General features: G+C 43.3%; 1 long non-coding RNA gene across 5 annotated transcripts in view; it reads right to left on the reverse strand.

Moving 5' to 3' along the window:
• Window positions 1–213: 213 nt before the first annotated feature.
• LOC143810066 (uncharacterized) overlaps window positions 214–16,767 on the reverse strand; it is a 41,294-nt gene continuing 24,740 nt past the window's right edge. For 4 of the 5 annotated variants that reach the window (XR_013222639.1, XR_013222638.1, XR_013222640.1 and 1 more), the window contains exons 3-4: window positions 1,885–2,004; window positions 214–1,394 (exon numbers count right to left, since the gene is read on the reverse strand). This is a non-coding gene — a long non-coding RNA (uncharacterized LOC143810066). Of the gene's footprint in view, window positions 1,395–1,852; window positions 2,005–16,767 lie in introns of all 5 variants that reach the window. The other variant, XR_013222641.1, reaches the window with a different exon arrangement.

Below are 16,767 nucleotides of genomic sequence, written 5' to 3' on the forward strand. Positions count from 1 at the left end.
AAGATTCCAGAATGAGTTTTGTCTTCCAGCTGAATTCTTATAAATATGCACACATACAGCAGGTAAAAAAGACTTTTCAGAAACAGGACTGCACACACATTAGCTTCTAAGATGGTTCAAAGATGGTGAATGAGGAAGAAGAATTAGTAAGAAAGGAGTGGTTACTGACACCAGAGCTACATCAGAGTCAGACAGGGAAGGACAAACTTTTAAAGAGGGGAAAATTTACTGCATAGTAACGAAACAGCAATATATAAAAATATATAAAAATACAATAATAATGCAATACTGTCTGTATGATTCCAAAATAATGAGACATGAAAGTCCCCATCGGGGTTCACATGTAATATACAGTATAACCAGTAGTTAGAAGACATTCCAAAGCTTCTATCATGTAGTTGTAGGTCTCTTGGCAGCCTCCTGGAACAATTTTCTTCTTATCCTTCATTAATTTTTTTTGGAGAGACATCCAGTTCTAGATAGTGAGGGAGGGTGTAATGGGTGCAGGCACAGTATGGGGAGCAAGGGGTGGGTGGGTGCAGATGCATATGAGGAGCTAAATGGGATGAATGTGGACACAGTAAGTGAAGTGAGGGGGATGGGTGTGTTCACAGTGGCTGCAGACACAGTATGGGGGAGTGAGGGGAATGGGTGCAGACAGTTTGGGGAGTGAGGAGGATGGGATGGTTGCAGATATGGTATGGTTGCAAATATGGTATGGGGTTCGGGGGATGTATGAGAAAACAGTATGAGGGATGGGTGCAGACACAGTATGAGGAGTGAGAGGTGGTGGAGAAATTTGAGAACATAGTATGAGGAGTGAGGGGAGATTGGTGAGAACACAGTATGGGGAGTGAGGGGGAGTGTATGAGGAAATAGTATGAGAAGAAATGGGCACGGACACAGTATGGGGAGTGGGGATGTGTGAGGAGACAGAATAGACACAGCGGGGTAAATATTTGAGGAAACAGTATGGTTAGTGGGGGTGGATGTGTGAAGAGACAGTATGAGGGAGGTGGGAACTGTGTGAGAATACTATTGAGGGGAATAGTGTCAGGAGACAGTATGGGGAGAAAAGTGTGACAGGGCACAGAATAGAGACTGGGTAGTGTATGGGTGGAAGCGGTATAGAGAGGGGGCAGCATTGGGGGACAATGTGTCAAGGAGGGGGAATGTTATGAAGAGGCACAGCATAGAGACTGGGTACTATAGGAGGGACACTGTTCGAACAGGGAGCCTAGTATGAAAACAGAGGGCAGGGAGAAGGGCATGTACCATAGAAGTGACAGTGTGTGGAAGTCATATATTGTGCAGGGAACACAGTGAGAGGCAATTACTTATCCAGGGGCTCAGTTATTTTTTATTCAGGAGCATTATCATGCTGGAGATGTTATCTGGACAAGATGAAGACAAGAAAGAGAATGATTACAATCAGACAACATCATCTAGAAGGTACCTAGATATAAATGTTTGTTTGTTATACTGACAAATTCTCATCAGCACTGTGTTTCCTGTATGGTTCAATGTCTGATGATGACTGATAACAACTACTCCAAGCATCTCCTTACAATTGTTAAGGACATACTGACAGTTGTAGGTTCATGTGATTCAAATGTATATGGGTCTGAGATGACATTACAATTAATGTACCATGAACTGATGGTAGTTCTGGATTTTCTGGTGTTGGCGGTGAGAGCGGAAGGTCACAAATCCGCCAGCATATGATTTACATACATGCGGTCACGTGCTGACTAGATATGCGTGACTTCGTTCAATGAAAATGAAATGAACAAGGCTGGACACGCCTAATCAGAATGTGGTCAGAAGTTTGCAAATCACATATTGTGCTCACCTGACAATCGACTCTTGCCACCGTATACTCACTGTCAGGATTCAGCTCTGCTTGCTTGTTCCAGCAGTTATCACATGACTATTTCACTCATGTGATTTTCATACTTTCGGTCACATGACAATTAGCTTTTCTTCTTGCTTCTCAGTCTGTCACTGAACATTGAGAGAAATATGAAGAGCAGCATGTCAGCGCATGACTAAGTGTGCAAATCGTTTATGAATGAGCCATCAGATGATGACTACTCAAACTGAATGGGGGTCCAAACTGAATTCTTACCCCCGCTTGCCGGAAAACCTAGATACACTTCTGCAGCTGCCAACTGTGTATTGCGGTGTGCTGACCCTCTACAGCTCTTATTAGCATAAATGAACTTATGTCTTTGAAATTCAGATTGAGCAAATTGAGTAAAATTATAGTTATGGACTACTGTGGCAGGCAACTTCCAGCTCTGTGACAGGGCTAATATGGCCCTAATATTGATGTATCTATGAGTCCAAAACATAGAGCATGTTACTAGTACATTTTATCCTAAAAGCAGTTACAGAATATAAGCCAAGTTCTCTGGCAGACACACTCATACTCTGGTGAATGATTGATGCTGTGTGATAATTATGGTAAGTGATGAAACATTGGAAATTCAATAAACGGTCTCCTGATTTACTGCACACTGGTGTGAAAGTCCAAGAGTGAAATGAAGATAATAATAATAATAAGATCATAAATATTTTTTCAGATCCACAGGAAATGTATATATTATAGAGCAATGTCCAAAGTAGAAAAAAGGGTAGCACTCACCCCCAGATTAAACATTTCCTTTATTCAGTCATGTAGTGGCAGGTTCGGGTTTAGAGGGAGGATAGTGGGGGACTTCTGGAAACGATGGTGTGAAGAAACCAGATTATATCTTAATTACCCAGACACCATGTTTAGCAAACCAAGAAGAATTGACTTTTTTTCTGTATGTTGGCTTTTGGATGTAAGTGTTGATTTCTGGTGGTTCAAGAAAACAGACTTTTGTTTGTGTAAACCTGGAATGTTGACTTGTAAGCTAATATGTGATATAACATAGTGTGTTCTTTCCTTGATGAATAGTGAGGTCTGCTGATATCCTAACTATGCATTGTGTTACGGAGCCAGTTTGTTGACTTCGAAAGCAGAGAGGGAAAAACTATCAAATAGTTTAAATATTCAAGTAATAATACTTCATCTCATCACCATTGTCCGTTCCCCTTTATCTGTGATGCTGGACTGAAGGACCTATCTAAAAATAGGTGACATGCATCTATATAAAGGGACTTTTTCTTCTGGTCAGTGTGACTTTTCAGGACCTCAGTTTAGGCTACTTTCACACTTCCGTCTTTTGTCCTCCGTCACAATCCGTCGTTATGGGCAAAAAACAGATCCTGCAAATGTGCTTGCAGGATGCGTTTTTTGCCCATAGACTTGTATTAGCGACGGATCGAGACGGATGGGCACACGTCGTATCCGTCGTGCGACGGATCCGTCGTGTTTTGTCGGACACGATGCACAAAAAAACGTTCAATGTAACGTTTTTTTGGGTGACGTGTCCGGCATTTCCGACCACGCATGCGCAGCCGGAACTCCGCCCCCTCCTCACCGCTCATCACAATGGGCAGCGGATGCGTTGTAAAACTGTATCCGCTACCCACGTTGTGCTAAATTTAGTACAATGTCCGTCGGTACGTCGGGCCGACGGTTTGCGATGGTCCCGTACCGACGGAAGTGTGAAAGTAGCCTTAGGGTATTATGGACCCGGCTGATAGAACACAGGACTGCTTCATTGACCATCACTGAAACCCCAGAGACATCTTAAAGAATCCAGGCTGGGACAATCGGTTCACCTGGCCACATACCTCACTGCTCTCGGTTAGCTTCCTAAGCTTGTTGTTACCTCCTCGCTGTGGGGGCCCACCAAAAGTGGGGGTATTCAAAAATTAGTACGTGATAGATAGGTATTAGTGATGAGCGAGTATGCTCATTACTCGAGATTTCCAAGCATGGTCGGGTGTTCTCCAAGTATTTTGGGCGTGCTCGGTGATTTAGTTTATGTCGCCGCAGCTGCATGATTTGTGGCTGCTAGACAGCCTAAATACATGTGGGGATTACCTGTTTGTTAGGGAATCCCCCACATGTGTTCAGGCTGTCTAGCAGCCTGGACAGTTTATACAGAGTATTTGGCACTGTAAGAAAAAGACAAATACACCAAATGCACAAACTGCAGGTATGTAAAGGGTTTGTAACTTATACATGTGATCTGATATTGAATAATTTTATACACATTCTATTAAAATCATATGTATATTCTTGATTTCACAAAATATCTCAACAAGTGAGACATTGGAGAGAAGCAGAATATGCCGTATACGTTACAAGTGTAAATATGTGTCGTGTTGCAAATTCATTACTTATCAAATGCAATGTAAATCCTCACAATCAATGGATCTTACGGTTTCCCTCTAAACCCCCCCCCCCCATATGTATCGTAGAAGTTTCCATATGAGTTTGGATGTTTTTTTATGCTGAAGATGGACTGTCAAGCATGTACTTATTTGCATATTACTGCATATGATAACGAGGGATATTATTTCCATTTATACTCATTCATTTACAGAGAGCCCTGGCAGACATTGATGCAGTGAGAGCTGTCACTTAAGAAGATACATTCTGAGTTTAATGTAAATTAATGACAATAATTAAGGTCTGCACATTGCTGAGCAAAATATATTTGGAGCCACATATCAGTTTAAAACACATGGAAAAAGATATAACGGGGGACATCGTTTATAAGACAGTGCTAATGCTGTCTAAAATATACATATTTTAAAGTATATAACAGGTTAACATTTCAATGTAATCCATTTCCAATTATGTCCGATTAGATAGACAAAGGTCGGTCAGTATCTGGGATGAAGACTTTTCTCCATCTATTTTGCCTAGATTTTACTAGAACTAATGGTGACTGAAGGAGCGGCTTAATCGTGGTCTAAGGCCTCTTTCACACTTCAGTCTTTTGGCGTCAGTTTGAATCCGCCGATTTCTTTAAATAGCGGATCCGCTATTTTCCCATAGACTTGCATTAGCGACAGAATGTGGCGGATGGTCGTCCGTTCCATCCGCCATGTGACGGATCCGTCGAGATTTAGCGGACGTCGTCTAGACATTGACGGACATTGTAACGTTTTTTGTCTGCGCCGAAATGGCGGTTTGCGGTGGATCCTTCGCATCCGCCATTTCCTAGAATGGCCGCCTATGGGCGACGGATCCGTCGCGATCCGTCATTTGGCGGATCCGTCGCCCCAATCCGCTTTTTCAATTGAGCATGCCCCAAAAAGTAGATACTTTGTCCAGACAACCCCAAAACTATATAAACAGGAGATAACACAGTGCCAGCCAGCAAGACAGACCCTGCCAGCAGCCAGCAAGACAAACCCTGCCAGTAGCCAGCAAGACAGACCCTGCCAGCAAGACAGACCCTGCCAGCAAGACAGACCCTGCCAGCAGTCAGCAAGACAGTCCCTGCCAACAGCCAGCAAGACAGACCCTGCCAGCAGCCAGCAAGACAGACCATGCCAGCAGCCAGCAAGACCCTGCCTGAGACTGCCATGTGAGTACTGCCATCTAGCATGAGTTCTGCCAGTGTGTGTGTGTGTGTGTCCGCCCGCCCTGCATATTTTTATTTTTCATACTTTGCTGGTATTTTGAATGGCTGTGCTGTGACATGTGTGTGGTGTGTGTGTATAAATGCTGTGTGATGTGTGTGTGCCCGACCGCCCGCCTTGCATATTTTTATTTTTCATACTGTGCTGGTATTTTGAACGGCTGTGCTGTGACATGTGTGTGGTATGTGTGTATAAATGCCTTGTGATGTGTGTGTTCTGCATTTTTGTTATTTTTCATACTGTACTGGTATTTAAAATAAAGAGCAGTGTAGCTCCTACTTTCCAAAAAAAAAAAAATCTATATTGTAATAAAAAATCCACAAAACTGTCCGTAGTATGATTTCAAGATAAATTTTAAACTGGGTATACATGCAATAAAGGTGTTAGGCCGGCGTCACACATGCGTGTTTTACGGACGTAAGAGCGCAAAAACTACGTCCGTAAAACTCGCATTACATACGGCACAATGATTCTCAATGGGTCTAGTCCTATCAGCCGTATATTACGGATCCGTAATATACGGCGTTCTACGGCCGTACAAAATCGCAGCATGCTGCGTTTGTCAGCGTATTGCGCAAAAAAATTGCCAATGAAAGTCTATGGGGGCGAGAAAAATACGGATTCCACACGGACCAGCAGTGTGACTTGCGAGAAATACGCAGCGGTGTTAGTGAAAAGTCGGTAATTCAATTGCCGGCTTTTCATTTCTCCTGCCTAAACCCGACAGGATATGAGACATGGTTTACATACAGTAAACCATCTCATATCCCATTTTTTTTTGCATATTCCACACTACTAATGTTAGTAGTGTGTATGTGCAAAATTTCAGCGCTGTAGCTGCTAAAATAAAGGGTTAAATGGCGGAAAAAATGGCGTGGGCTCCCGCGCAATTTTCTCCGCCAGAGTGGTAAAGCCAGTGACTGAGGGCAGATATTAATAGCCTAGAGAGGGTCCATGGTTATTGGCCCCCCCCGTGGCTACAAACATCTGCCCCCAGCCACCCCAGAAAAGGCACATCTGGAAGATGCGCCTATTCTGGCACTTGGCCTCTCTCTTCCCACTCCCTGTAGCGGTGGGATATGGGGTAATGAAGGGTTAATGCCACCTTGCTATTGTAAGGTGACATTAAGCCAGATTAATAATGGAGAGGCGTCAATTATGACACCTATCCATTATTAATCCATTTGTCTGAAAGGGTTAAAAAACACACACACACATGATTTAAAAGTATTTTAATGTAAGAAACAAACAGGTTGTTTTAGTATTTTATTGTTCTCTCAATCCATCAGGAACACCCTCGCTTGGCAAAATAATAAACACACAATATACATACCTTCTGATGTCCTATCACGTCCCACGAGGTAATCCATCTGAAGGGGTTAACTAATATTACAGGCATGAGCTGCGCTAAACCACTCGCTCGTGCCTGTAATCCCCGGGTGCTGAAAGGAAAGCAGAGTGATCTATACTTACATTCAGTCGCGGTGATGCGCCCCTGCTGGATGTTCTCATGAACTGCAGCCTGGGAACTTTTTCCCACGCTCCAGGTCATATGAGGACATCCACCAGGGGGCGCATCACCGCGACTGAAGGAAATGTAGGTCAATGACCTACATTTCCTTCATTCGCCGGGGAATTACAAGCACGAGCACAGCTGCATTTGCAGGGCTCCTGCTTGTAAATTATTTTAACCCCTTCAGATGGATTACCTCGTGGGACGTGACGGTTCAACAGAGGGTATGTATCTTGTGCATTTATTGTTTTGCCAAGCGAGGGTCTGCAAATGGATTGAGAGAGCAATAAAATATTAAAACCACCGCTGTGTTTATTTCATTAAAATACTTTTAAATCATGTGTGTGTGTGTTTTTTAACCCTTTCAAACAATTGGATTATTAATGGAAAGGTGTCATAATTGACGCCTCTCCATTATTAATCTGGCTTAATGTCACCTTACAATAGCAAGGTGGCATTAACCCTTCATTACCCCATATCCCACCGCTACACGGGAGTGGGAAGAGAGTGGCCAAGTGCCAGAATAGGTGCATCTTCCAGATGTGCCTTTTCTGGGGTGGCTGGGGGCAGATGTTTGTAGCCACGGGGGGGCCAATAACCATGGACCCTCTCCTGGCTATTAATATCTGCCCTCAGTCACTGGCTTTACCACTCTGGCGGAGAAAATTGCGCGGGAGCTCACGCCAATTTTTTCCGCCATTTAACCCTTTATTTTAGCAGCTACAGCGCCCAAATTTTGCATACACACACTACTAACATTAGTAGTGTGGAATATGCAAAAAAAATGGGGATATGAGATGGTTTACTGTATGTAAACCATGTCTCATATCCTGTCGGGTTTGGGAAGGAGAAATTAAAAGCCGGCAATTGAATTACCGGCTTTTCACAGATATCGCGCTGAAGTAAATATAAATACAGAATATATATATATATGTGTCTCAATGACATATATATATATATATATATATACTGTATATATGTATTCCCGAACATTTGAGCCCATAAATCCATTAGATGTCGGTTTTGCAAGCCTGCGAGAAAATCTCGCAGTACGGATGCCATACGGATTACATACGGAGGATGCCATGCGCAAAATACGCTGACACACCCTGACTACGGATCAATATTTTGGGAACATTTCTCCGTATTACGGCCATAGTACGGACATATAATACATTCCGTATTGTCTTACGCCAAGTGTGACGCCGGCCTTAGAGGTTCTATATACAAATGCGGAATGCAAACCTTTGGTATAGAAAATGTTATCTGTTTTACAAAATAGTAACTGTAGGGTAATCATATTTGAAATTTTTTGGTATTGGTATTTTAACTTTGAATGAGGGAAATTTTTTTATAAGGTTGATACTTTGTCTGGGAGGGGTGGGGGGGAATAGGATTACCAGCATGCGCATGGCGCATATCAAGTTTGAAGTAGTGTTGGTGTTGCTTTCAAGGAATTTTTGAGGGTTTTTTGTGGGGGAAACAGGAGGTGGAGGGTTTGGCAGCTTGCGCATCAAGCATATCAAGTTTGAAGGTTAACTGTTAACACTTATTTTTTTTCTTTTTTTTTCTTTGGTGTGGTAATAATTTTTTTTGGGGGGGAATCAAAATGTATGTTGGCATACCAATACATAATCATTCTAATTAAAACTGTCTTTAAATTGGAAGATTTTAGAGGGACCAAGCAAGCTAGGAACCCTAGACAGACGCAGGCAGGCCCCCCAAGTTTGGAAAACAGATGTAAGTATAAAGTCCCAAAAGCTGCACCGAAAGCTGCATCTATCCTTTTGTACAGTACCTTAGAACTCTCTTTATACTTTTAGATTCGAGGGACCAAGCAAGAACCAAGCAAGGGACCCAAGACAGACGCAGGCAGGCCCCCCAAGTTTGGAAAACAGATGTAAGTATAAAGTCCCGAAAGCTGCATCTATCCTTTTGTATAGTAGCTTAGAACTCTCTTTATACTTGCAGATTCTAGGGACCAAGCAAGGGACCCAAGACAGATGCAGGCAGGCCCCCCAAGTTTAAAACAGGGACCATAATGTCTTCTTCTGGGAGCCCCCCCTCACATTGTCAGCCACTTGAGGTGTTTATTTTTGTTCTTCATAATTTTTTTTGGTACAACTATGGTAACATATGTTTTTGAACCCTATATGTATTTATTCTGTTTTCACAGGAAGCTGAAGCAGAGGGGCTTCCAGAAGGAGACGGGCAGGGTGGAGAAATGCAAGGAGCGGGAGCGCATAGTGTAAGTTTTGCAGAGACAGATCCTCACATAAAATACACTACACCCAACACAAACATTCAGCACAGCACACACAATACATATGCCTCCATCCAAGCACATAATTTGTTTATTTATTTTTTTTATTAGTCTTCAAAATCCGGGGCTCGCCCTAGAGTTCCTCGAAGCACCTCCCGTCGAAATGCTAATCGCGACGGTCACCAAAGAGTAAGTTCCTTTTTGGTTTGGTGTTTAGTAAATTTTAAAATTCATGTGGTATAATCTTTCCCTTTTTAATTTTTTTTTTGTTAAAGGCTTCACAGCGTGCTCCCGAACAGGCTAAGGAAGAGGAGGGGATAGATGTGGACACCCTCATCCAAGCGGTCCAAAATCGGGAGCCGCTGTGGAACATGGCGGACCGCCGCCATGCTGACCAGTTCATCACCTGACGGCTATGGGAGGAAGTGTGCGGTGCTGTTCTGGAGAACTGGGAGGAACTCGACGCTGGGGCCCAGGATCTAGGGCGTAAGTATTCACACTTCATTAACTTATGTTAGCATGATTTAATGTGTTGTATAGTAACCAATTTTTGCTTTATCTTTCCAGGTAACAGGGTTATCGTGCGGTGGCGGTCACTCAAGGATTGCTTCAAGAGGGAGTTTAACAAGGAGATGCAGGCCCCGAGTGGATCTAGAGGATGCAGGAGCAGGTACAAACATGCCAGAGCCCTGTCATTCCTCCGGTCAAGGCTGCTGAGCAGAAGGTAAATATTCAACACCACATGTTTTCAGTCAAACTGTTAAAATGTGTAACCTTCAATTTTTTTGGCAGCAAGGGCAATTGTAATATCAAGATACAAATTTTTTCTTTTTATCCTTTAACAGCACTGTCTGCAGCACTCGGGAGCCTGCATCAGAGTTGCACCCCTCTGGAGCGATCTCACAGGAGTCTGCCACCGGGGACCACGTCGAAAGACCCGACCCCTCTGTATCTGTACCTTCCCTTTTGTTTGATCCCTCGGCCCCATCCACCAGCGCTGGAGCAGCAGGGCAGACTTTGTCACATGAAGCTGCAGGTTATTTAGAGTTCCCTTTACCCCACTCCTCTGACATTGTCGCAACATCTAGACCACCTTTGGGGTCAGGACGGCAGCGCCAGAGAGGTCAGGAAAGGAGCTATGCGCATGAGTTTTTGCATCTGAATGCAGCCTTCCAGAATGCCATCAAGCTTTTGGGTGAGCAAACATCTGCTGGGTACAATATGGTTAACAAAAGCATACTTGAACTCAGCAGTCGTCTGCATAGGATGCATTCAGATGCAAACCAGTCACCAAGACACGTTTTTTTCAGTTGGTCCTCAGGCACATGGAAAATCTAACTCCTGACCTGCAGATGCATGTGATGCAAGGCTGCCACACTGCTCTAGCGCAGGCGATGTCCCAAGCCCCTCCACCCACCCTTCATGTTTCAACACCTTTCCCCCCTCAAGCTGCCGTCTGTCCTCCCGTCCATCCTCCTCCCGTCCATCCTACCTCTACTCCTTCGCCATTCCTTCCTTCCCCCCTCAGTATTTCCCAGTACCTACCTTCCCTTTTCCATTCTTCCCCTTTAACTTCACCGTTCCCAATCCCACCAACACCTTCACCATACCTCCCACAGACCACATCTGTACCTCAACTCCCTGCCCAACCTCATGTTTTCACCACCCATTCCACTTCTGTTCCTCCCCGTGATGTCCTGTCCCCCACTATCGACGTGGTCCGCCCTGTCAGCCCCTCCGCTGCTATCTCCACCCAAACTTATGAGAACCTGTAATAAACGTGTAAATAAATAAAACTTTTTGTGGTTTAACCCCTTCACCCCAAAGCCTGTTTTCACCTAAGTGACACGGCCAATTTTTACAATTCTGACCACTGTCACTTTATGAGGTCATAACTCTGAAACGCTTCAACGGATCCTGGTGATTCTGACATTGTTTTCTCGTGACATATTGTACTTTATGATAGTGGTAAAACTTCTTCGATATGACTTGCATTTATTTGTGAAAAAAACAGAAATTTGTCGAAAATTATGAAAATTTAGCAATTTTCAAATTTTTCGTTTTTATGCCCTTAAATTAGAGAGTTATATCACATAATATAGTTAATAAACAACATTTCCCACATGTCTGCTTTACATCAGCACAATTTTGGAAACATAATTTTTTTTTGTTAGGGAGTTATAAGGGTTAAAAGTTGACCAGCGATTTCTCATTTTTGCAACAAAATTTGCAAAACCATTTTTTTTACGGACCACCTCACACTTGAAGTGACTTTGAGGGGTCTATATGACAGAAAATGTCCAAAAGTGACACCATTCTAAAAACTGCACCCCTCAAGGTACTCTAAACCACATTCAAAAAGTTTATTAACCCTTCAGGTGCTTCACAGGAATTTTTGGAATGTTTAAAAAAAATTGAACATTTAACTTTTTTTTCACAAAATTTTTACTTCAGATCCAATTTGTTTTATTTTACCAAGGGTAACAGGAGAAATTGGACCAAAAAAGTTGTTGTACAATTTGTCCTGAGTACGCCGATACCCCACATGTTGGGGTAAACCATTGATTGGGCACATGGCAGAGCTCGGAAGGGAAGGAGCGCCATTTGACTTTTCAATGCAAAATTGGCTGGAATTGAGATCGGAACCCATGTCGTGTTTGGAGAGCCCCTGACGTGCCTAAACAGTGGAAACCCCTACAAGTGACACCATTTTGGAAAGTAGACCCTCTAAGGAACTAATCTAGATGTGTGGTGAGCACTTTGAACCTCCAAGTGCTTCACAGAAGTTTATAATGTAGAGCCGTAAAAAAAAATTAATATTAATTTTCACAAAAAATGATATTTTTGCCCCAAATTTTTTATTTTCCCAAGGGTAGCAGGATAAATTGGACCCCAAAAGTTGTTGTGCAGGTTGTCCTGAGTACGCTGATGCTTCATATATGGGGATAAACCACTGTTTGGGCGCATGGCAGAGCTCGGAAGGGAAGGAGCGCCATTTGACTTTTCAATGCAAAATTGGCTGGAATTGAGATCGGAACCCATGTCGTGTTTGGAGAGCCCCTGACGTGCCTAAACAGTGGAAACCCCCACAAGTGACACCATTTTGGAAAGAAGACCCCCTAAGGAACTTATTTAGATGTGTGGTGAGCACTTTTAACCCCCAGTTGTTTCACTAAAGTTTAGAATGTAGCGCTGTGAAAATCAAAAAATCATTTTTTCTTTCCACAAAATGATGTTTTAGCCCGCAATTTTTTTTCCCCCAAGGGTAACAGGAGAAATTGGACCACAAAAGTTATTGTCCAATTTGTCCTGAGTACGCTGATACCCCATACATTGGGGGGAACCACTGTTTGGGCGCACGGCAGAGCTCGGAAGGGAAGGAGCTCCGTTTGAAATGCAGACTTAGATGGATTGGTCTGCAGGTGTCATGTTGCATTTGCAGAGCCCCTGATGTACCTAAACAGTAGAAACCCCCCACAAGTGACCCCATATTGGAAACTAGACCCCCCACGGAACTTATCTAGATGTGTTGTGAGAACTTTGAACCAACAAGTGTTTCACTACAGTTTAACACGCAGAGCCGTGAAAATAAAAAATATTTTTTTTTCCACAAAAATTATATTTTAGCCCCCACATTTTTAATTTTCCCAAGGGTAACAGGAGAAATTGGACAACAAAAGTTGTTGTGCAATTTGTCCTGAGTACGCTGATACCCCATATATGGGGGGGAACCACTGTTTGGGCGCATGGCAGAGCTCGGAAGGGAAGGAGCGCCGTTTGAAATGCAGACTTAGATGGATTGGTCTGCAGGTGTCATGTTGCATTTGCAGAGCCCCTGATGTACCTAAACAGTAGAAACCCCCCACAAGTGACCCCATATTGGAAACTAGACCCCCCACGGAACTTATCTAGATGTGTTGTGAGAACTTTGAACCAACAAGTGTTTCACTACAGTTTAACACGCAGAGCCGTGAAAATAAAAAATATTTTTTTTTCCACAAAAATTATATTTTAGCCCCCACATTTTTAATTTTCCCAAGGGTAACAGGAGAAATTGGACAACAAAAGTTGTTGTGCAATTTGTCCTGAGTACGCTGATACCCCATATATGGGGGGAACCACTGTTTGGGTGCATGGCAGAGCTCGGAAGGGAAGGAGCGCCGTTTGAAATGCAGACTTAGATGGATTGGTCTGCAGGTGTCATGTTGCATTTGCAGAGCCCCTGATGTACCTAAACAGTAGAAACCCCCCACAAGTGACCCCATATTGGAAACTAGACCCCCCACGGAACTTATCTAGATGTGTTGTGAGAACTTTGAACCAACAAGTGTTTCACTACAGTTTAACACGCAGAGCCGTGAAAATAAAAAATATTTTTTTTTCCACAAAAATTATATTTTAGCCCCCATGTTTTTATTTTCCCAAGGATAAGGCTGGTTTCACACTTGCGTTTTTTTTAAAAACGCATGTGTGAAAAAACGCATGTAATCGCGGTAAAACGCATGCGTTTTTTTAGACGCATGCGTTTTTATAGAAAAACACAAGAAAACAAGAAAAAACCAAAAAACCCTAACCCTACCCCTAACCTGAAATACGTGGCACTGAAATACGTGGCACTGAAATACGTTTATATACGTATATACGTATATAAGTGCCACGATATTTCAGTGGCCACGCATATAAGTGCCACGCATATAAGTGCCACGTATATAAGTGCCACGTATATAAGTGCCACGTATATAAGTGCCACGTATTTCATGTACATGCCACGATATTTAAGTGCCACGTATATAAGTGCCACGTATTTAAGTGCCACGTATTTAAGTGCCACGTATTTAAGTGCCACGTATTTAAGTGCCACGTATTTCACGTAAATGCCACGATATTTCAGTGCCACGTATTTCACTGAAATACCGTGGCACTTAAATACGTGGCACTGAAATATCGTGGCACTGAAATATCGTGGCACTGAAATACGTGGCACTGAAATACGTGGCACTGAAATACGTGGCACTGAAATACGTGGCACTATGACTGTCAGAAAATGTTCATTAAACGGTTAGGGATGAGTTTAGGGGTAGGGTTAGGGTTTGGATCCCTTTATCACCTTGATGGTGGTGGGTGACTTTTCAGTGTGTTCTGTTTTTTTTCTATAAAAACGCATGCGTTTTTAACGCAAACAAACGCGTTGAGATCGGACGCCATGTCGCGTTTGGAGAGCCCCTGATGTGCCTAAACAGTGAAAACTCCCCAATTCTAACTGAAACCCTAACCCCAACCCTAACCCTAGTCCTAACCCTAGCGCTACTTTCACACTAGCGTTTTTTTGCATACGTCGCAATGCGTCGTTTTGGCGAAAAAACGCATCCTGCAAAGTCATCTGCAGGATGCGTTTTTTCCCCATAGACTAACATTAGCGACGTATTGACACACGTCGCAAGCGTCGTGCGACGGTTGCGTCGTGTTGTGGCGGACAGCCGGCAACAACAAACGTTACATGTAACTTTTTTTGTGCCGACGGTCCACCATTTCCGACCGCGCATGCGCTGCTGGAACTCCGCCCCCACCTCCCCGCACCTCACAATGGGGCAGCGGATGCGTGGAAAAACAGCATCCGCTGCCCCCGTTGTGCGGCGCTTGCACAGTATGCGTCGGTATGTCGGGCCGACGCAGCGCGACGGCCCCGTACCGACGCTAGTGTGAAAGTAGCCTAACGGGAAAATGGAAATAAATATATTTTTTAAAATTGTATTATTTTTCCTAACTAAGGGGGTGATGAAGGGGGATTTGATTTACTTATATAGCGTTTTTTGGGCGGATTTTTATGGTTGGCAGCCGTCACACACTAAAAGACGCTTTTTATTGCAAACAATAGTTTTTGCATCACCACATTTTGAGAGCTATAATTTTTCCATATTTTGGTCCACAGAGTCATGTGAGATCTTGTTTTTTGCGGGACGAGTTGACGTTTTTGCTGGTACCATTTTCGGGTACATGACATTTTTTGATCGCTTTTTATTCCGATTTTTGGGAGGCGGAATGAACAAAAACCAGCAATTCCTGAAATTCTTTTAGGGGGTGCGTTTATACCGTTCCGCGTTTGGTAAAAAGGATAAAGCAGTTTTATTCTTCGGGTCAGTACGATTACAGCGATAACTCATTTATATAATTTTTTTATGTTTTGGCGCTTTTACACAATAAAAACTATTTTATATAAAAAATAATTGTTTTTGCATCGCTTTATTCTGAGAGCTATAACTTTTTTATTTTTCTGCTGATGATGCTGTATGGTGGCTTTTTTTTTGCGGCACAAGATGACGTTTTCAGCGGTACCATGGTTATTTATATCCGTCTTTTTGATCGCGTGTTATTCCACTTTTTGTTTGGCGGTATGAGAATAAAGCGTTGTTTTTTGCCTCGTTTTTTTTTTTTTTTTTTTACGGTGTTCACTGAAGGGGTTAACTAGTGATATAGTTTTATAGGTGGGGTTGTTACGGACGCGGCGATACTAAATATGTGTACTTTTATTGTGTGGTGTTTTTTTTATTTAGATAAAGAAATGTATTTATGGGAATATATATATATTTTTTTTCTTTATTTAGGAATTTTTTTTTTTTTTTTTTTTACACATTTGGAAAAATTTTTTTTTTACTGTTTTACTTTGTCCCAGGAGGGGACATCACAGATCGGTGATCAGACCGTGTGCATAGCACTCGGTCTGATCACCGATGTGACAGGGACGCTCCACAGGCTTGCCGGCGCCTGCACTCAGCAGCTCTCAGCAGGCGCCGGCAAGCAGGGTCATCTTATGACCCGGAAGGAGTCCCGCGGCCATCTTGGATCCGGGGACTCCTTCCAGGTCACCGGAGCAGCGCGATCTCATCGCGCTGCTCCGGTGGGAGAGCGCAGGGAGCCCCCGTCCCTGCGCGATCCCCCTCTATGCCGCTGTCACTATTGACAGCGGCATCAGAGGGGTTAAATGCCCGCGATCGGCGACAGCGCCGATCGTGGGCATTGCTGCGGGGTGTCAGCTGTCATATACAGCTGACACCCGCACCCGATCACCGCGGCGCTCAGCGTGAGACCGCGGTGATCGGGGCGCCGTACTAGTACTGCGGCTGGCACTAATGCAGTGCCGGCAGCGCCGTACTAGTACGGCGCATGTCACGAAGGGGTTAAAAACAATTTTATTGTCTTTCCTTTTTTTAAAAAAAACTGTATAAAAACCACCAAGCTTATGGTAAAAGTAATAGTAGAAAATGTGTAAAGGGGTACCGGTACAAAACATACAATACTGCGAGGTAAAAGTCCAAAGGTTTTGTTACAAAACAAAAAACATGGTATATTTACAATTGTGAAAAAAACAAACATTTTACACCATTTCGTACTGCCAGTCAACTGATCCTTGAGGAGACATGAAGTAGTCTGCAAAATTATCCCGCATTCTGGAGACTGCAAC

Source organism: Ranitomeya variabilis, chromosome 2 (genome assembly GCF_051348905.1).
Source record: "Ranitomeya variabilis isolate aRanVar5 chromosome 2, aRanVar5.hap1, whole genome shotgun sequence".
NCBI lineage: Eukaryota > Metazoa > Chordata > Amphibia > Anura > Dendrobatidae > Ranitomeya > Ranitomeya variabilis.